The 21,826-nt window shown below is 45.0% G+C and overlaps 1 protein-coding gene across 3 annotated transcripts in view; it reads left to right on the top strand.

Annotated features, from left to right (window-relative positions):
- Positions 1 to 21,826, top strand: part of TRAPPC9 (trafficking protein particle complex subunit 9) — a 503,630-nt gene that overhangs the window by 71,451 nt on the left and 410,353 nt on the right. The gene's annotated exons all lie outside the window — the stretch shown is intronic.

The raw sequence follows: 21,826 nt of genomic DNA, 5'->3' as shown, positions 1-21,826 counted from the left end.
TCAGTTTTTTAGTGTATTCACAGATATGTGCACCTGTTAACCACAGTCAATGTAAAACATTCATCACTTTGAAAAGAAACCCTATTAGTGGCTAGTTAAAGCCACTGCGGCTGGTTAGTGGCACACTTCAGTACTCACATCCTGTTGAATGCATTAATACTAAATACTCTCGTTTGCGTTCTTTCTTTTTTTGGTTTATTTTCACTTGTTACTGGGAATGCTATGGTAAGCCTCTTCAGCGCTTTGGCCTTTTGAGCAGGAGAGAGATTTTGTCAGGAGAGGGATTACTGGGTCAGCCATTTTGAACACTTTTATTGCTGTTGAAACATATTGGAAATTGCCTTCTGAAAGGATTGTTCTAATTATACCTCTGGCAGCACTGCTGCTAATTCGGTATGTAGAAAATGTTGCCTTATTGTTTTAATTTGTATTTTCTGGGTAAGTTGCAAGTTTGGATATTTGTTCTGTGTGCCTGTTTACTAATTGTATCTCTTTTATGTGAAACTCTTTTACAGTCTTCTGATTGTTTCCCTGTAGCTTGCCTCATTTGTTTCTCATTTCTTGGGAGGCAGATAGCATCAGGCCACTGTGCTGAGGTCTGTCATGCTTTGAGATGCTAATGAAGTCCTTTGCCCAAAGACTGTCAGTTACTATGAGAGATACTCATGGTATGAAATGTATCTTGTGCCTTAACGTACCTGGATGGTGCACAGCGGGTTTGAAAGAGTTAAAACACCTCCTGACAGCGCTTCACTTGTTTTTGAACTAAAGCTGAAAGTTGCAGGAAAATCTGTTTTAAACATTTTATGACAGATCTCTTTAGCATAATACGAAACTTGAAACTGTTGCTGGAACTCTGAGAAATACATTTAACATTACAGAGGATTAGCTCAGACCAACATGTGTGAATTTAACAGAGAGTATGAAGCTCTCTACATTTGACCCACATTGGTCATCCTTTGGTTTCTTGAATATGTCAGCATTTTTGCTTTTTGGTGTTTTCTTGTCTCAGGACATCGGCTACACTCTTGCCAGCCTTCCCGCCTTCAGCTCTGGGGTGGGTCTGTGCAGGTGGCCTCCCCATCCCTGCCCTCACAGCGTCTTCTGGTCATGTCCCGACTTTTATTAAGGGCGGGCAGTTTTTATGGCTGACCCTCCACTTCCTCTCTTGATAAATCCCCCTCTAGGAGAGTCGGGCCCCTCAGGGACAGCAAGGCTAAGTTATGGGACGAGGGGCCAAGCTGCCTGGGAAGAGAGGGGTTTCCTCTTTTCTGCTGGGAGAAGCGTGAAGCCCCAGGAACTGCTGGTGACCACCCTGGGTCGTGTGGAGAAGAGTCTAGGAGTGGAGCGGACCCTTCCCTGTGTGGTCTTCTCCATCCCAGCAGGTGCACCATAATCCAATTCCTAGCACCCTAGGGCCTCCCTAACTAGAACGTGCTTTCTAAGAAAGCAGTGACTCTGCGTGGCTCACTGTACCTTTTTTTTTTTTTTTTTTTTTTTTTTGCGGTACACGGGCCTCTCACTGTTGTGGCCTCTTCCGTTGTGGAGCACAGGCTCCGGACGCGCAGGCTCAGCGGCCATGGCTCACGGGCCCAGCCGCTCCGCAGCATGTGGGATCCTCCTGCACCTCCCCTGCATCGGCAGGCGGACTCTCAACCACTGCGCCACCAGGGAAGCCCTTCACTGTACCTTTGTAGCATCTAAAATAGTCGTAGGCGTGCCGGGAATATTTGTGGGATGAGTGAGTGACGGTGGCAGTGATCAGTGACCACTCAGGAAGTGCTCCGGGAGGGGGGTTGTGGAGGGGACGTTGGAGTGCAATGCTAGGACACTTGTTCTGAAGGTGCGTTTAAGTAACATTTTACCATGGCGTTTGTTCATCGTTTAAAAGTGATGTGGAATGGCTGATAGGAATTGTGAGGTGATTGATCCCTCCTGCTCACCCACCCGTCACTCCTTGTTGGAGCCTCTGGCCAGGTGATTTACTTGCATGGATTTAGGGTTAAGGAAAACCCAGAAGAGGGAAGAGGTGGAGTCTCCCAGGGAGGGCTGAAGAAGCGCTCATCAGGAGGTAGCAGGTGCTTGAGATGGGCCCTGGAGAGTGAGCAGGTGCTCAGCAGGTGTGTGGGACACAGGTGAGGGGGAGGTGGAGGGAAGGTGTTTTTAGGGAAGGGCTTGCATGAATGAAAGAGAAGGTGCCGCTGTGCTTGGGCTGAGGGATGAGGCTCAGTCCAGACCCAGACCTGGGTCTTCTGCTGCTTCGGGCGTGGCAGTGCCTGCCAGGTAACGCATCTCATCCGTAAAGCGGGAATGGACACCCGGAGGTCGGCGTCCTGGCGTTCCTCCCCGGCACCCCTGTGTTCCCGGGCTGCCCGGCTGCAGAAGGCCACAGCTGAGTGAGGCCCGTTGCAGGAGTGAACACGGCGGTCCTGCCCGGTGAAGCGGCCTGTCCCGGCCCCACAGCCAGTGGCAGAACAAGCCTGGACTCCTAGCCTCTCAGCTCCTAATACGGGGGAAGGGGAGCCACTGGCCCTGACCACTCTTGACAGAGACGTTTTCCTTTAACTGCCAAATGACTGCCTGCTTCCACGTGGCCGTTCCAGTTGCTGAGGGCAAGTCCGTTTCAGCACAGTGGTACTGCCCCCTGGCAGTGGGATGGTGATATGTGTGTATTTCATCAGAGGGAAAAACACTGAGCTTGGAAACAGTTCCAAGGCAGCCTTGGTGCACAGAGGACCTTGTTTATGGAAAAGGAAGAAGTACCGCTTTGAAAACAACGGCAAAGCTGTGAAAACTGCAGTTCAGTTAGGGTTCTAAATGCCCGCATGCATACGTAGTACACACATACCATTAAAGAGAAATTGTCCCGACACTTGTTAAAATGGCAAGGAAGACTGTTCCGGACAGTTGCAGTAGGGTCAGCTCTGTTGCAGTAGGAGAGAGACTGAGCTCCCTCCGGACACAAGGACCAGTGGGGATGCAGAGCCCACAGCAAAGGGAGTGGGGAGTGGACAGAAAAGTACTCAGAGGGGACATCGGGCTGCGGGGTTCTGGCACAGTTGGCCTAACAGGATTCTCGCTGAAGGCAAGCCAAGGACTTAGACGTCAAGGGGGGGCGGTGGTGTGAGGAACTTGATCAGATATTGAGGGTGATCGGATATCAAGGGTGGGGGGACTCTCGCTGACCTAATTAAGTGGGATCCTTGCTACAGCTGGACTAGGCGGGCCGAGGACAGGGCCTAGTCAGAAGTAGGGCACTGAGCAGCCTGCATCAAGGAGAGGTTCTCTGGCATTACGCATACAGGTACATACGTGTACGCGTGCTTTTATGACCGGGGTTTGACTGTACGCAGTGTGGGAGCTGGCTGCGCAGTATGTGGAGCAGCTGCTTCTGTGTATGCTGCCGGGTCCTGAAGCCCTCAGGCAGGCACTCGGAGAGGCGGTTGGGAAGGGGAGGTGGGTGGGAAGGAAGCACAGACAAGCGGGAACTTGCGAGGCTGAGCTGGACCCCACCCCGCGGGGATGGACAGGAGCCGTGCTGGTTTCTCAGCACCTCCCAGCCCCCAGCTTTGATGATGGGAGCCTCTGGAGGAGCGGCCACCTGGCCCAGGAGCTGGAGAAGCTGAAGCAGAGGGCCTGGGGGGGCTAGAGGAGCTGGGGGAGGGATGCTGCCTCCACCCCCCGCCCCAGCAGTGTCGGTGGGTGTGCCTGTGCCTTCCAGGTCCCCATGCACGCTGGCTCAGAGTATGCAGGGAAGGGGCTTCTGGGAAGTGTGGCTTCAGCTTAGCTAAATGCACACACTGGTGAAGATTTGACTTTGTGGTTTGAGGTGCACGTCCCCTTTCAGGAAGCAGGAGATGAGTCCCCACTGAGAAGAAGCATTCCTATTTTATTTTTGCTTTTCTTGCTATCATAGTTGACATTTTACTTCTTGTTTTAGTACCGGGAACAACTTTTTGTTTTGATTTCTCTTTGATGAGCCCGTAGTTATACATTTAGATGGGCTAGACAGGAATCATTCCTCCCTGTTTCCTCCCCCGATTCTTCCTTCTCTCTTTGAAAACTGTTGATCTGAGATTACGTGATGCTTTTTGAACGAGAGTGACTTGTACTGTGAAGAGAATAAGAAAAAATAGGATTGCCAATTCCTTTAAAAATTTTGGTTTTTACATGTAAAGTAGATAGGTTTTTGAGTTGTGAGTGCAATTGCAGTAGACCCTTAAGGCTCCTGAAGGTGTATTTTAAGGGTTCTAGGAATACTGTGCAGACGATGCGGGACAAGGGAGAGGTAAACGATGACATTGGGGGCCCTCTTTATCTCCTTGCTGGAAGTGTTTATTGATCATCTCCGTGAGCTGGACACGATGCTGGGTCCATGCAGTACCACAGGTGACTTTTGGCCTGAGCTGGAGGCTGAGGGACAGCGGTGGCAAGGCTGCGGGGCGGGGCATTGCGGCAGCCGTGCGGGCGGGAGCGAGGCGCGAGGAGTTACGAGTGCTCCCCGTGTCTTCTGGCCGAGCAGTGTTTAGTGTAACAGGATGCCGCAAAGCGTGGGGCTCAGGGATGGCGGGAGATGCAGCCAACAAGAGAGACTGGGTGTGGTGAGGAGGCCCTTGGTGCCAGTCCTGTGGGCGGGGTAAAGGGAGGCTTATCTGCACAGCTGTCACACGTCACCTCCTTCTTCATCTAGGGGAAGGAAAGAAGGAGGGACAGAGGACGGAGGGGTTTCGGGAGGAACTGGAGAAACTGGGTCGGGTAGTTTGGACTCAGAAACCAGCTAAAATGGAAGAAGCCAAAGCTTGTTACCTTCCACCCCAATCCCTAACCCTCCCCTAAAACAACCTGCAGGGAGTTTTAGGTTTTGGGGGTTCCTTAAGTAGAATGGTAAATTTATGTTCATTATCATCTACCTTGTATCTCTGAGCATCATTTTTGGAGGGGGGGAGACCTGGGGTTCAAATGCCAGGATTATCACTTCCTGCTTTTGTTTCCTTTGCACTCCCAGCCCCTTCAAGTCCCTTTGGGCCGTCCCTTTGCGTCTGCCCCTCCGCCAGGTGTGCCCAGTGCCCCTGGACTTCAGCTGCTGCCCACTTCGTCTCCCAGAGCACCCTTCATCCCTCAGCCTCTGCATCCCGACCTTATCCGAGGTCCAGGCCCGCAGGTCGTCTGTCGCCTTCAGACTCTCCTCTCTGGTAGCCTCTGTACTCCCAGTCAGGGCTCGTTTCCCATCCCTTCCTGCTCTCATGACCTTCCGCTGTGACCTCAGGAACTCATGATCTGTCATAGCAAAGGCCCCTGTGTCATCTCAGCCTCTTTTTTCCCCTGAATGTTCTATGAACCTTGTACTAAGGTAGTGACTCTATACCACAGAGTTTGCAAATGTGTGGGAGTGTTTCTGGTAGAACCTTGGCCAAGAGATGTCATTTGTGTTTCGCAGGAAGGAACAAGGCCGCTCAATGCAGGCCTAATGCAGGTAAATAAAGCACAGAAAGCACTGTCCTGCTCAGAATGCGGGTGGTGATTCCATGGAGCCACAGTGGGGAGGGGAACCAGCTCATTCCTGTAGGCACTGCTTCCCCGGCCACCCCTCAAGATGCTGCTGTTTTTCCTCCTGCACCCCAAGTGCCTCGGGGCCTAGAGATGGCAGAGAAGTCCTTCCCTGTTGCTACTTCTAGGCAGTCCTCCTGGGAAACCCCAGCTCCTCACAGCAGGCGTGCTTCTCCTTTGGCTGCAGTCACTGACGCGCTCTGGTCACTTCTCCCTGCTCCTGGCTCACCCTGTCCTGCAGCGCCGCCACTGTCTGTGTCCTGGTGGCTTCGTCATCCACATTGAGGGTCCAGTCAACACCGTCCTTATCTTCTCCGTCTATGTTTCCTCCTGGTGAACTCACAGGCCCAAGGCTCCAAGAACTCTCTGCACACATGGCTGTTGTACCTATTTCTTATACGGAGCTCCAGACCGGAACGCCTGACTGCCTCCCCATCCTTCCCTGCCCCATCTCAGCACGTGGCACCACTCTCCGTCCAGTTGCTCAGACCACAAACGGTGAAGTCAGTCTTGATCCCCTTTCCCCGCCTCAGACCCCATATCTAAGTCCTCCTCAGGCAGTCCTCCGGGTTTTACCTCCCAAACATCCCCATCCGGCCCCTTCTCCCCACCTCTGCCCTTAGAGGGGCAGTCTGAAACCACCCCCTGCCCCCATCACTCAGCTGGGTGTGGATTTGGTTCTTTGGTTCAAATAAGGCTTAGCCCTGGGGGAAATATATTTTGAAAGAAAGTAACGCTCAGCCAACAGTTAACTCAGAATTTACAGGCCCAGTTCCAGAGCCCCACCCTGGACCCAGGAGCTTGCATTTCACAAGGACCCGGGGAGGCCAGTGCAGGAGGTGTGCTCCGTGGGCTGAGAAACGGGCTTTTTTTTTTTTTTTTTTTGCGGTACGCGGGCCTCTCACTGTTGTGGCCTCTCCTGCTGCAGAGCACAGGCTCCGGACGCACAGGCTCAGCGGCCATGGCTCACGGGCCCAGCCACTCCATGGCATATGGGATCTTCCCGGACGGGGGCACGAACCCGTGTCCCCTGCATCGGCAGGCGGACTCTCAACCACTGCGCCACCAGGGAAGCCCGAGAAACGGGCTTTGATAAGAACAAGTTGTTGGTGGGGAGTTTTTCACTGGGGCCACTTCAGGGTCTTTGCCTCTTTCTGGAAGTCAGCCTCCCTTCTTCCCCCGCCGGTAGCCACCATTCATTGGGTCCGGAGTAAAATGCAGAGTCACCGTTGCTGCCCTGGCTGCCCTCAGAGGAGTTTCTGCCTTCTTTAGTGCCCCTGCTCGCGGGTAGCAGATTCGTGACTTGTGGGCCAATGAGATTTCTTATGGATTGTACAGTTATTCATATGAAAACTCACGAAAAGTGATATAAGTTATGTCACATTTAGTTAGAGATGTGGTGTCACGTTTTTATTGGAAAGAAGGACCCTGAGGCTGACATGGAATCTGAGGATGCTGATGCCCTGTGTATCAGCCCGACAACCACCTGTGAGGGCGTTGAGGTGGTGACACAGGGCGGCGCAGCGTCGGGCTCAGGACGGACTGGACAGATGGACACACCTCCTCCGCGTCCCCCACCGCCCTGCACTTTCACTTACCGTAGTTCTAGACTATTGTGAATTAAAATGACTTTTCTGGCCATCTTTTATAATCCTGGGTTTTAAACTATCTGTTCTTCACATTTTTTTGAATTTCAGTAAATTGTAAGATGGCAGTGAAAATAAGAATGCATTATTTTACTCAATTTTGGTATCAGACATTATGGGTAAAATAACATGGCTATAATAATTGAAAGTCTCCTATAATATGGACCAACTTGAAAATATGCAGGGTTTGGGTTTAAAGCCCTGTGTGTTGTGTCTTGTTCCCGCTATGGAGAACATACAGGCCTAGATTTGAATTTTTGTCCTTTGGCTTCATAGCAAAGCATAAAGAGCTGCAGCATGAACGCTGCCCATAGATGAAGGCCGTAGTTTTTACATTGTGGAGGCAAATGTGTATTATCCTGTTTCTTTCCTTCCATTCCTGACATGCTCTTTCCCCCTTGCATTTTTTCCCCAGGTGGTATATATGTGGTTTCTTCTGGAGTTTTGAGTTAATATGTTCCATTTTTCACCTGCGTGGAGGAGAAGGAGGGCTGAGCACATGAATTGTTACCTTGCAGAGTCCTGGTGGGAGCTCTTCAGTAAAGAGCTGTAATTTGTTTCTGTCGCAATTTATTCAGTCCCTTTTGTTTGTTCAGAAATAGACAGAAGAGGTTGAACAAAAACCCAGCAGAAATGAAGGGAAGCTTTTGACTTCAAGTTGTGTGTTGAAGAGATAAATGCTGTGTAGGGCAACATAATAAGTACCTGCTAATGAAATGCAATCTCAGTAGAGCAACCACACATGTAAAATAATGAGGTGAAGAAAAACTGTCAGTATATCAAAATCCCAAATATATTAACTGCATTTACTACTTATGGGAAAATACTAATTTGCCAAGTTGTAGGTGAACCAAAGTAGAGCATCCTGGGGTGGTATCAAGAAGGGCACTCTGCACCGTCTCGAAGAATTTAGTCTGTGGGACACCGTGGTCTAGATGGTGTATGCTGTTCAGCAGTGGAGTGGGGCCTGCTTTGCTGCTCACTTGCCCACCATCTGCTGCACGAAGTGCCAGCCTGCCACCCTCTCGGGCAGGCTGCCATTTCTGGTCCAGGATATGGCGACACATTCTAAGGACGCACCTTGTCTCTCAGGTCGTCCTTTCTCATCTCTTCCACACAGACTATAAAGTGATCTTCCCAAAGCAGATATTTATCCATAGCAATCTATGTGTGAAGGCCGGACAGCTGGAATTGAGACTTTTTTTTTTTTTTTTTACCCCCCAAACCCCAGCCTAGCATAAAGTCTGGCTCATAGGGGCTCAATATGTGCTTGTTAGATCGAATTGCTTGTTTTCTCTGTGTTATTTCCTCATCAGGAAAGTGAGGATTATGTCTACCTTGCTGTGCTGGTGTGGGGAGTTGAGACGCTGTATGTAAAGAGCCGGAAGCATAATATATGCTCAACACGCCGTAATTCTTATTGTTTATATTGATTTGTTTCTGACTTCTGAAGCGTTTCAACATATGCAGGTCTTAAACTGGAGAACCGTACAGTTTTCTATTTTGATGGTATGTGTGTATCATTCATGGGGTAGTTGAATGGCCTTGGACAAGATGCCGGTGTCTCTGGCCTGGGCTGTTCTGTGTGTAGAATGGAGACAGTACAACGTTGTTTCAGCAAGGAGAACAGTGCAGAGAAATGTATGGGTTATGATCCTTGGGTTGAGGCAGACCTGGGTTTGCCTCCTGTGTCTTCTACTGATTAAATGTAGCCTTTGACAATTTACTTACTTTACTAAGCCGGCTTTCAACTGTAAGATTAAGAAGATAGTGTCTGATAGTGTCTGGAGGATTATCAGAAATAATGTGTAGCAGCCACTTGGCATCCTGCCTGCAGTAGTAGAAGCCTGATAAACATTAGCCTCTTCCCTTACTTCACCTACCTGAAAAGTCGGTGTTTCTCCCCGTAATTCTATACAGTTCTTTCCAGCTTAAAGAGCTTTTGGTGGATGTTATCAGAAGTTTTAGCAGCAGAGTAACCTGTTAAAGTTATAGAAAGAGAGTTTCTCTGCAGGATTTTCATAGTTAGATGGGAACAAATAGGGGGAACCTTTTTTTTTTTTTTTTTTTTTTTTTTTTTTTTTTTTTTTACTTTTTATTTTATATTGGCGTATAGCCGATTAGGGGGAACCTTTTGGCTGTGTCTGACTCTAATCTTTGACCAATTTTCTCTAAAAAATGGTTATCTTGGCAGGTACTTATTTATTGCCAAGGATGACTAGAATGATTAAAATGTAGGTTTCTCTGTATCTGGAATATGTCAGAGTAAGAGAAGAGGAATTTCTGAGTATTAAATTCAAGCCAAAATGGAGCAGTATGATTTTCATATGGAAGTATTGAGTCTGAAATTTGAAGCAACTGGGAAAGGGCGTGCAGGCTACCTGGACCAGAACTGTGGGTTTGGCGTAGATTTCCGGACCGGAATCAGCACGAGGAGTAGGGAGGGTGGTCGGATTTCCCAGGTGTGACCTTGGGCCAATCACTTCTCTGATCCCTGGCCTTCACTTTCCTTTTTGGTAAAAAATGAAGCAGTGCGACTGAATGACCACTCATACGTGTATATTCATTTATCATATTAGCTCTGTATTAGATATTGCATCTCAGAATTGATTGAGAATTTTGAATCTATTAATACTTTCTGTCATTTCAAGCGAGGAGTTGAAGATGTACTCCAGTAACTTGCTGAGCACCGGAGAGGACACCTGACCTGGAGCCCTTACAACAGTGGCCCTCAAACTTCTTGATCATGGCCCATAGTAGGAAGTACACTGCGTGTGAAATACCACACGTTTCATGAAGCAACACCCATTCTCACTGTGTGTGGTGTCCCCTAGTGGGGACAAAAGTACCACAGGCTGGGGGCCTCAACAACAGACATTTATTTTCTCCCAGTCCTGGAGGCTGGAAGTCCAAGATCAAGGTGTCAGCAGGGCTGGTTCTTGCTGAGGCCTATCCTTGGCTGGCAGACGACCACCTTCCCCCTGTGTCTTCATGCGGTCGTCCCTCTGTGTGTGTGTTGCTGTGTCTTAATCTCCTTTTCTTATAAGGACACCGGTCATATTGGATTAGGGTCCACGCATATGAGCTCATTTTACCTTAGCTACTGCTTTAGAGGCTGTCTCTCCAGATGTAGTCGTATTCTGAGGTACTGGGTATTAGGACCTCAACAATATGAATTGGGGGGTGGGGAGACACAGTATAGCCCATAACATGGACTATGATCCATCCCATCCTGTCCCGTCCCATCCCATCCTGTGGGATGCTGCTCATTACCCACTAAACTGATTTTTATGACCCACAAAGAGGTCAAATAGCTTACAGTCTGTTACACCCTTACTTCTCTTTTAGAATCGGCAATGGGATTTACATGGAATGGGCTCGTTTGAAATGAGTCACTTGCAGACTTCCCCAGTGTCCCTTGTGACCTGTGCTCCGCATCTGTTAGCTTCATTTACGTGTGTTGCGTGTGGACGGAATCAAGCTGTTCGGCCCCTGCAGTCATCACATCCTGCTGGTATCCTGCTTCATTGATCTGAGACAGAAAAAGAAGGCACCAGTTCAGGCTTTTCTGGATCTCATTTTTGAAAAGAGATTGAGATAAATTCACGTTAATATTTATTAAGCAGCCTCTCAGTGGCAGAGAACTATTTTAGTGGAAGAAATGGCATATTCCTTAGCAAAATGAATGCAGAGACCCTTGGTAGGACGTTCAGGGTTTAGCTTTTCTCTGGGTGATGACCTCAAATAGCCCCCAGCTTTCAGGGAGGAGACCCTGGATGCAGCCCACAGAATACCGACGCCAGGGAACAGAGTGCCAGCCCCCTTCTTGGCTTTTTCTACTTGTGAGCATCCCCAGGGGTCTGTGTTACATAGGCGATTTGAAGCTGTGCCGAGGCTGGGCTGTTGGGTGGTGCCCACCTGGACTCACGTGGCTGATGGCCGACCCTGGCCGACTGTGGCCCCTGCACATCGGCGAGTCTGTGTTCCTCTCTAACTGTCCCTGTGTCCATTCCACGGCTCTCTTGACGTATCGGTCATGTTTTATGCACGTAGGGGGGTAATTTTAGTGGCACTAGGGAGGTACAGAGGTCCAGGGGCCTGTTTCTCCTGATTTCAAGGCTCTGCTGTCTGCATGAATAACCCCAGCAGTGGGAGAAGGGACAGGTCTGTGGGTATGGGGAGAAGGCTGGTGTCTGATGTGGCTGTAGAGGGATTTAGAGGAAATAAAACAACTACATAGAGGGAATTCCCCGGCGGTCCAGTGGTCAGGACTTGGCGCTTTCACTGCCGTGGCCCGGGTTCAGTCCCTGGTCGGGAAACTTAAGATGCCGAAAGCTGCGTGGGGGAGGGATGCTCACTTGTGGCTGGGCTTTTCCACTCGTGGAGAGAAGACGGGATGGGGCCGGCGTGGCAGCAGAGGGGGCGGCATGAGCAGAAACAGCTCCCCACCTGCTCTGAGATTGAGTTTGTTCATCTCTAAAGTGGGGGTGATTCAGTGGTGGAATGAGCCGCACTCCATACCCAGCAGAGCAGCTGGCATTACGGGAGGCAGTTAGTGTTGACTCCTTCCTCATGGCTTATCTCAGGCCCCCTTTGTTCTGATGTTTTAGACTCTAGCGAGACAAGTTAACAGCATCACCAGCAGCGCCCTGCATGTTGGCTGATGACCATGTGCCTCGTGCTCACAGCCCCTCCTGGGACCCAAGCAGCCCCCGTGCTGCTGAGGAAGCAGGCCCAGGGGCGGGGCGGGTGGGGGGGAAGGCGGGTGTCACGGGCACAAACCTGTCCAGCGGGAGGTGGGGCCGACGGAGGTTCAGATGCAGGCGTGTGAGGCTCCAATCCACGCGCCCTCCTCTCTTATGTGTTCCCACATCTCTGGTGGCCTGATCCTCAGTCTGAGCTCTCAGTTCTGCTTTCCAGATGGAAGAGTCCTCATCTTCGCATTTGAGCTGGCGCTCATATGTCACAATCCCGGACTTCCAAAGCTAGATTAATTCATTTTCTCACTTGCCCAGCCAGTATTTGTTTTTTTAGAATGTCTGCCTCTTATATCTTTCCTCAGTTTCAGCACCTTCAAGGTGCAGACACGTGACCGGGCTTTGCCTTAACAAGGGTTTCTGGGTCCTGAGAGTGTGTGATAGTCGTTGGTGTGCACTTTCTGTACTCTGTGCCCTTACAGGGGTGAATTGCCCTAATCCTCACAGTTGTCCCAAACAGGTAGCTACTGTTCTTAGGCTTATTTTACAGTGAGACAATTGATGCATAAGGAAATTCGCTAGAATGCCTAAGGTCTGCTGTGTGGTATTTGGGGGAACGGGGACTTGGACCCTGGCCATCTGGCTCTGGAGTCCATGCTCTTGTCCACCGCTGGCCTCGATTACCTTCTGTTGCCTGAGTGCACGCGCTGACGGTTGATCTTGTTGCCCTGCACTGTGACAAGGAGCCAGACCCGCCAAAGGTGGCATCGGGACATCAGACATCACACTTCTGGTTTGTCTCTGTACCAGGGTTATCTACCAACTTAGATACAGTTGTCATTTATTTGAAAGACAAAGATTGGATGAGATAGAAAATGTTAGATTTAATTTATTCAGTTTCTCCTTCATTTTATCGCCAGCTCATTACTTTGCTGCTCAGCCCAAAGAAAATGCATTAGAAATTTGCCATTGTCAGTGTCAGAGTCGATTGAGCCTTGGCCTGGGAAAGGTGCTCTCCTGGGCGTTTCATCCTGATGGGATGGACCCTCAGACTCTCGCTTCACTGTGTCCTGGAGCCGAGGGAGGGCAGGAAATCCGAGAAGTGATGCATTTTCCAAACACAGCCAGTGCTTCTTGTTCTCGCGTTCCCATTCTCTGCCTGCAGTTCCACAGCAGCTCTCATGTGCTGCAGAGCAGAAGGTGGGTAGCCAGGGGAGCCTGGGGCCAGGAGCCTCACTGCACTGCAGCTGCATCTGCCAACCTTAGGAGTGTCTGTAAAAGGAAGTCTTTTGTTACGTTGTAACTTGTGATCGGTATGTCATAAAATCAAAAAGTTTTTTTTTTTTTTTTTTTACTTTAAATGCTGTGATACGGAAGTGCATTTATTTCACGCACATACTTCTCCTTGGGGAAGAAACCGGAGCAGCTGGAAAAGAAACTTTGACTTAAAAAATTATGAAATTAATGTTACCCCCAAGGTAATTATTTGAGTTGTGAAAAACAAGGTTATTAAAAACTAGAAATTACAAAGTGGATCAATGAGGGTGTACATTTAAAAAATTCTGTGAAGATTTGTGGTGGGGATTTAAGAGTTAAGCTCTTGTTGTATTCAATATGTACTTGTATTCAAAATAAAAATTTGCTCTTGATTTCACACAGTTATACATCCAGTCCTGACTTCTGAGCTTCACTTTCCAAATGAAGGCTGGATGTGTCCTTTGAATGGCCTAGGACCCTCAGTTGAATTAATTCTTTCCCTTGAGGGTGTTACTGTTTTCTTACTCTTGGAGGCTTGAAGCTTTTGGAATCATCCTCCAATTGTCCTCCTTCTCCTATATCCTGTGAATTGCTTGGGTGTATTCTAATGCATGAGCTTTTCTCCCATGGGATTCCTCCTCCCCCTTCCGCCATCACTGTCCTGGTTCAGACTTCCCTCCTCCCTCCCTCCCCCTCCCTCCCCTCCCTCCTCCCTCCCTCCCCCTCCCTCCCCTCCCTCCTCCCTCCTTTCTCCCTCCTCCCTCCCTCCCCTCCCTCCCCTCCCTCCCTCCCCTCCCTCCCCTCCCTTCCTTCTTTTTAATTTCTAATGTTCATTTGTTTATTTCTTTTACATCTCTTATTGTTTGGCCTGTACTGTTTTTTGTGTTTTTTTTAGAAAGATAGTTTTAATTGCAGAAAAGTTTTTACATAAAAATAAAATAAGCCTCAGACAGAATAATGGCCATAGACGCAAAAATGCTGCCTAGTGAGTAGGTTTGATTTTTTTTTTAACATCTTTATTAAAGTATAATTGCTTGACAATGGTGTGTTAGTTTCTGCTGTATCACAAAGTGAATCAGCTATACGTATACATATATCCCCATATCCCCTCCCTCTTGGGTCTCCCTCTCTCCCTCCCTCTCCCACCCCTCTAGGTGGTTGAGTAGGTTAGATTTTAAGGAGAAAATCATTCGATTCATGCCAAAGGCTACAGAAGTATCTTAAATAAAAATTTAATTAATAGAAATTTTACAACCTTTATCTCCTTGAAAACAGCTCACGTTTCCAAGCTGATTTCAGTAATTCCCTCAATGGTCTAAGATTTGCAAGATATACTGGGATAAACTGAGTTGATTCAGACTCATTCTGAATGGGTCCTTTTCTAAAATAGTATCTATTTACCCAAGTCTGCTTTTTTTTTTCTTTAACACCTTTATTGGAGTATAATTGCTTTACAGTGTTGTGTTAGTTTCTGCCGTATAACAAAGTGAATCAGCTGTATGCATACATATATCCCCATATCCCCTCCCTGTTGCGTCTCCCTCCCACCCTCCTTATCCCACCCCTCTAGGTGGTCATAAAGCACCGAGCTGATCTCCCTGTGCTATGCGGCTACTTCCCACCAGCTATCTACCTTACGTTTGGTAGTGTGTATATGTCAATGACACTGTCTCATTTCGTCCCAGCTTACCCTTCCCCCTCCCCGTGTCTTCAAGTCCATTCTCTACGACTGCGTCTTTATTCCTGTTCTGCCCTTAGGTTCATCAGAACCTTTTTTTTTGTTAGATTCCATATATATGCGTTAGCATACGGTATTTGTTTTTCTCTTTCTGACTTACCTCACTCTGTATGACACACTCTAGGTCCATCCACCTCACTACAAATAACTCAATTTCATTTCTTTTTATGGCTGAGTAATATTCCATTGTATATATGTGCCACATCTTCTTTATCCATTTATCTGTCGATGGACATTTAGGTTGCTTCCACGTCCTGGCAATGGTAAATAGAGCTGCAGTGAACATACTGGTACATGACTCTTTTTGAATTATGGTTTTCTCAGGGTATATGCCCAGTAGTGGGATTGCTGGGTCATATGGTAGTTCTATCTTTAGTTTTTTAAGGAACCTCCATACTGTTCTCCATAGTGTCTGTATCAATTTACATTCCCACCAACAGTGCAAGAGGGTTCCCTTTTCTCCACACCCTCTCCAGCATTTATTGTTTGTAGATTTTTTGATGATGGCCATTCTGACTGGTGTGAGGTGATACCTCATTGTAGTTTTGATTTTCATTTCTCTAATGATTAGTGATGTTGAGCATCCTTTCATGTGTTTGTTGGCAATCTGTATATCTTCTCTGGAGAAATGTCTATTTAGGTCTTCTGCCCATTTTTGGATTAGGTTGTTTGTTTTTTTGATATTGATCTGCATGAGCTGCTTGTATATTTTGGAGATTAATCCTTTGTCAGTTGGTTCTTTTGCAAATATTTTCTCCCATTCTGAGGATTGTCTTTTCATCTTCTTTATGGTTTCCTTTGCTGTGCAAAAGCTATTAAGTTTCATTGGGTCCCATTTGTTTACTTTTGTTTTTATCTCCATTTCTCTAGGAGGTGGGTCAAAAAGGATCTTGCTGTGATTTATGTCATAGAGTGTTCTGTCTATGTTTTCCTCTAAGAGTTTCCTAGTGTCTGGCCCCCCATTTAGGTCTTTAATCCATTTTGAGTTTATTTTTGTGTATGGTGTTAGGAAGTGTTCTAATTTCATTCTTTTACATGTAGCTTTCTAGTTTTCCCAGCACCACTTACTGAAGAAGCTATCTTTTCTCCATTGTATATTTTTGCCTCCTTTATCGAAGATAAGGTGACCATACGTGCGTGGGCTTACCTCTGGGCTTTCTATCCTGTTCCATTGATCTATATTTTTGTTTTTGTGCCAGATAGGGATTGCAGTGAATCTGTAGATTGCTTTGGGATGTATAGTCATTTTCACAATGTTGATTCTTCCAATCCAAGAACATGGTATATCTCTCCATCTGTTTGTGTCATCTTTAATTTCTTTCATCAGTGTCTTATAGTTTTCTGCATACAGGTATTTTGTCTCCTTAGGTAGGTTTATTCCTAGGTATTTTATTCTTTTTGTTGCAATAGTAAATGGGAGTGTTTCCTTAATTTCTCTTTCAGATTATTCATCATTAGTGTATAGAAATGCAAGCGATTTCTGTGCATTAATTTTGTATCCTGGTACTCTACCAAATTCATTGATTAGCTGTAGCAGTTTTCTGGTAGCATCTTTAGGATTCCCTAGGTATAGTATCATGTCATCTGCAAACAGTGACAGCTTTACTTCTTCTTTTCTGATTTGGATTCCTTTTATTTCTTTTTCTTCCTTGATTGCTGTGGCTAAAACTTCCAAAACTATGTTGAATAATAGTGGTGAGAGTGGGCAGCCTTGTCTTGTTCCTGCTCTCAGAGAAAATGGTTTCAGTTTTTCACCATTGAGAACAGTGTTGGCTGTGGGTTTGTCATATATGGCCTCTATTAAGTTGAGGTATGTTCTCTCTATGCCTACTTTCTGGAGAGTTTTTATCATAAATAGGTGTTGAATTTTGTCAGAAGCTTTATCTGCATCTATTAAGATGATCATATAGTTTTTATCCTTCAGTTGTTAACATGGTGTATCACATTGATTGATTTGTGTATATTGAAGAATCCTTGCATTCTTGGGATAAACCCCACTTGATCATGGTGTATGATCCTTTTAATGTGCTATTGGATTCTGTTTGCTAGTATTTTGTTGAGGAGTTTTGAATCTATGTTCATCAGAGATATTGGCCTGTAGTTTTCTTTTTTTGTGACATCTTTGTCTGGTTTTGGCATCAGGGTGGTGGTGGCTTCATAGAATGAGTTTGGGCATGTTCCTCTCTCTGCTATATTTTGGAATGGTTTTAGAAGGCTGGGTATTAGCTCTTCTCTAAATGTTTGATAGAATTCGCCTGTGAAGCCGTCTGGTCCTGGGCTTTTGTTTTTTGGAAGATTTTTAATCACAGTTTCAATTTCAGTGTTCGTGATTGGTCTGTTTATATTTTCTGTTTCTTCCTGGTTCAGTCTCAGAAGGTTGTGCTTTTCTAAGAATGTGTCCATTTCTTCCAGGTTGTCCATTTTATTGGCATATAGTTGCTTGTATGATCCTTTGTATTTCTGCAGTGTCAGTTGTTACTTCTCCTTTTTCATTTCTAATTCTGTTGATTTGAGTCTTCTCCCTTTTTTCCTTGATGAGTCTGGCTAATGGTTTATCAATTTTGTTTATCTACTCTAAGAACGAGCTTTTAGTTTTATTGATCTTTGCTATTGTTTCCTTCATTTCTTTTTCATTTATTTCTGATCTGATCTTTATGATTTCTTTTCTTCTGCTAACTTTGGGTTCTTTTTGTTCTTCTTTCTCTAATTGCTTTAGGTATAAGGTTAGGTTGTTTATTTGAGATGTTTCTTGTTTCTTGAGGTAGGATTATATGGCTATAAACTTCCCTCTTAGAACTGTTTTTGCTGCATCCCATAGGTTTTGGGTCATCATCTTTTCATTGTCATTTGTTTCTAGGTATTTTTTGATTTCCTCTTTGATTTCTTCAGTGATCTCTTGGTTATTTAGTAATGTATTGTTTAGCCTCCATGTGTTTGTATTTGTTTTACAGTTTTTTTCCTGTAATTGATATCTAATCTCATAGCCTTGTGGTCGGAAAAGATACTTGATACGATTTCAGTTTTCTTAAATTTACCAAGGCTTGATTTATGACCCAAGATATGGTCTATCCTGGAGAATGTTCCATGAGCTCTTGAGGAGAAAGTGTAATCTGCTGTTTTGGGATGGAATGTCCTATAAATATCAATTAAGTCCATCTTGTTTAATGTGTCATTTAAAGCTTGTGTTTCCTTATATATTTTCAGTTTGGATGATCTGTCCTTTGGTGAAAGTGGGGTGTTAAAGTCTCCTACTATGATTGTGTTATTGTTGCTTTCCCCTTTTATGGCTGTTAGCATTTGCCTTATGTATTGAGATGCTTCTATGTTGGGTTCATAAATATTTACAAGTGTTATATCTTCTTCTTGGATTGATCCCTTGATCATTATGTAGTGTCCTTCTTTGTCTCTTGTAATAGTCTTTATTTTAAAGTCTATTTTGTCTGATGAGAATTGCTGCTCCAGCTTCCTTTTGATTTCCACTTGCATGGAATATCTTTTTCCATTCCCTCACTTTCAGTGTGTATGTGTCCCTAGGTCTGAAATGGGTCTTTTGTAGACAGCATGTATATGGGTCTTGTTTTTGTATCCACTCAGCCAGTGTATGTCTTTTGGTTGGAGCATTTAATCCATTTACCTTTAAGGTAGTTATTGATATGTATGTTCCCATTACCATTTTCTTAATTGTTTTGGGTTTGTTATTGTAGGCCTTTTCGTTCCCTTGTGTTTCCTGCCTACAGAAGTTCCTTTAGCATTTGTTGTAAAGCTGGTTTGGTGGTGCTGAGCCCTCTTAGCTTTTGCTTGTCTGTAAAAGTTTTAATTTCTCTGTTGAATCTGAATGAGATCCTTGCTGGGTAGAGTAACCTTGGTTGTAGATTTTTCCCTTTCATCACTTTAAATATGTCCTTCCACTCCTTTCTGGCTTGCAGAGTTTCTGCTGAAAAATCAGCTGTTAACCTTATGTGGATTCCGTTGTATTTTATTTGTTGCTTTTCCCTTGCTGCTTTTAATTAATTTTTTTGTTTAATTTTTGATAATTTGATTAATATGTGTTTCGGCGTGTTTCTCATTGTGTTTATCCTGTATGGTACTCTCTGTGATTCCTGGACTTGACTGACTATTTCTTTTCCCATGCTAGGGAAGTTTTCGACTATAATCTCTTCAAATATTTTTTCAGACCCTTTCTTTTTCTCTTCTTCTTCTGGGACTCCTATAATTCGAACGTTGGTGCGTTTAATGTCATCCCAGAGGTCTCCGAGACTGTCCTCAATTCTTTCCATCCTTTTTTCTTTATTCTGCTCTCTGGCAGTTATTTCCACCATTTTATCTTCCAGCTCACTTGTCCGTTCTTCTGCCTCATTTATTCTGTTAGTGATTCCTTCTAGAGTATTTTTGATTTCAGTAATTGTGTTGTTCATCATTGTTTGTTTGCTCTTTAGTTCTTCTAGATCCTTGTTAAATGTTTCTTGTATTTTCTCCGTTCTTTTTCTGAGATTTTGGATCATCTTCACTATCATTACTGTGAATTCTTTTTCAGGTAGGTTGCCTATTTCATTTTCATTTATTTGGTCTTTTAGGTTTTTACTTTGCTCCTTTGTCTGTAATATATTTTTTTGTCATTTCATTTTTTTGGATGGGTGGTGCTGTATTCCTGTTGTACTGGTTTTTTTGGCCTGAGACGTCCAGTACTAGAGTTTGCAGGCATTTGGATAGAGCTGGGTCTTGGTGCTGAGATGAGGTCCTCTGGGAGGCCTCACTCCAGTTGACATTCCCTGGGGTCTGAGTTTCCCTGTTAGTCCTGCGGTTTGGACTTGGAGCTCCCACCACAGGAGCTTGGGCCCGACCTCTGGCCTGGGAACCAAGATCCGACAAGCTTGAAGACAATCTGGGCAGTTGAAGTAAGGACAGGAAATTCCTGTACTGTGTTTTTTAATCAATATTTTTTAAAGTTGAAGTATAGTTGATATACAGTGTTGTGTTAATTTCTGCTGTGCAGCAAAGTGATTCAGTTATACATATATATGCATTGTTTTTTAAATATTCTTTCCTATTATAGTTTATCATAGGATATTGAATGTAGTTCTCTGTGCTCTACAGTAAGGCCTTTTTATTTATCCATTCTATATATAAACACTAGATTTTCAACACCTATTTCTTGGATTGGTGCAGTAGACTCCTAACATCATGGCCCGTTCCTTCCTTTGCTCCTTTGCTCCATTCTTCACACTGGAACCAGAATGATCTCCCTGAAGCACAAACTAACTCACATCCTTCTGCTCCTTAAGGAACTTGCGGTGACTACCTGTCCTCCGTCTAGTAAATTCTCAACTCCATCTCAAGGATGCTCAGGATTTGATTCAAACCATCTTTTTAGCCTAATTTCATACTTTCTCTGCATAATCTGTATTTCATATATATTGGGACTTTTAAGATCATACGTTTTTCATGCTGTTCTATGGTAGCTTGCTCTCTCCTTGTACTTTTCCTGTTTCTTATGTTATTAAGAGGGTATTAATTCCTTCCTCTTCACCTCCTCATTACCTTGCTTAGTTCTCAGTTAAGCACCATTTCATTATGTCCTGAGATCAGTTTCGCCATCTGGTTCCCTCACTAGATTACAGGCTCCTTGGGGATCAGACTATGTCTTACTTATACACCTTTCATCTTTGGTCATTTTGGTCAATGCTTTTACCAAGAAGATAGTCAATAAATGCGGAACTAAATTAACTTAACACTACCTTTCCTAAATTATTTCTTATTATGTATTTGTTGAGACCCCACCAGTTGTAGAAGGAGGCTGAGGAGTTAGGAGATCTTGTTGGAAAACTTTTATAGGGCAGATACTCGATATTTGTTAAAGGAATGTTGAGTGAAATACGAAATAGTTTTAGAAGAAAGGGAGCTGGCTGAGCCTGGCAACTGATTACAAATGAGAGCCTGGTGGGGAAGTGGAAGGCACACTGAGCTAGAATAAAACCTTTCTAAGCTTCAGTTTGCTAACCTGTAAAACAGGGAGAGCAGGGGCACCTCTTCCTTTAGGTTTCCAGATGATTTAGTGAGATAAGACGTGGAGAGTGCTTTGCACAGTGCCTGACGTGTAGTAAGTCCTCATTAAACGTCAGTCGCTGCTGCTGCTGTGGTTTCTAAGCATTGCCAAGGACAGCTGTGGGGCTGGGAAGGGCTGTACATGTCCTTACAGTGAACACCTCTGTCAGAGTGGGGAACCTCAAAAGCTCCTTACTCCATTGATGTTGTAGGGTGCTACTTTCTTCACTCCTATGTAATGTTGATAAATAAGCCCTGATTTTTCTTTAGGAAACTTTGTGAAAACTCAATTTTGAGTAGTTTTGGAATAATTGTTATTATACAAATAATGTATGTTCCTTTTAGAAGTCTTGAACTGTATAAACAGAAAGGAAAAAATTGTGTATAATCCTACATGGGCAAACACACACACTGTTAACGTTTTAGTGTATTTCTTTTGTTTCATTTTCTATTTAAAACAAATTGGATTGATTTTTGAAATTTCATTTATTTCAAAAATATTATCTTGAATTCTATTTTCCATGTATTGTAAGACATTTTTCATACTACTGCAGACTCTTTATAAATGCCGTTTTTAATGATTGCATAAATTTGCATTATGTTTCTGCACCATGGCTTATCCAACCATTACTTCATAATTGGATGTGCAGATTCTTTCTAATTATTTATTAAGTGTCTATTCTTAAGATCATTTTCCCTTCTGGGAGTTATATTGAGATCTCTAGAGATATTTAAAATTTTTCTAGGTGGCATTTTAAATAGATGGTTAAGTAAAAGCTGATGGCTTAACATCATTGCCTTTTGTTTTGGTAGAGCATGTTTATACACTTGAAAAGAACAAGGGAAAATATTTAGTCTCCTTGTCTACTTGAATGATTGCTTCTCCGGGCCTCCGACCT

Source organism: Mesoplodon bidens (genome assembly GCF_964165515.1).
Source record: "Mesoplodon bidens genome assembly, chromosome: 16".
Classification (NCBI taxonomy): Eukaryota; Metazoa; Chordata; class Mammalia; order Artiodactyla; family Ziphiidae; genus Mesoplodon; species Mesoplodon bidens.
The sequence above is the reverse complement of the archived record's forward strand: the minus strand, read 5'-3'. Positions and strand labels throughout refer to the sequence as shown.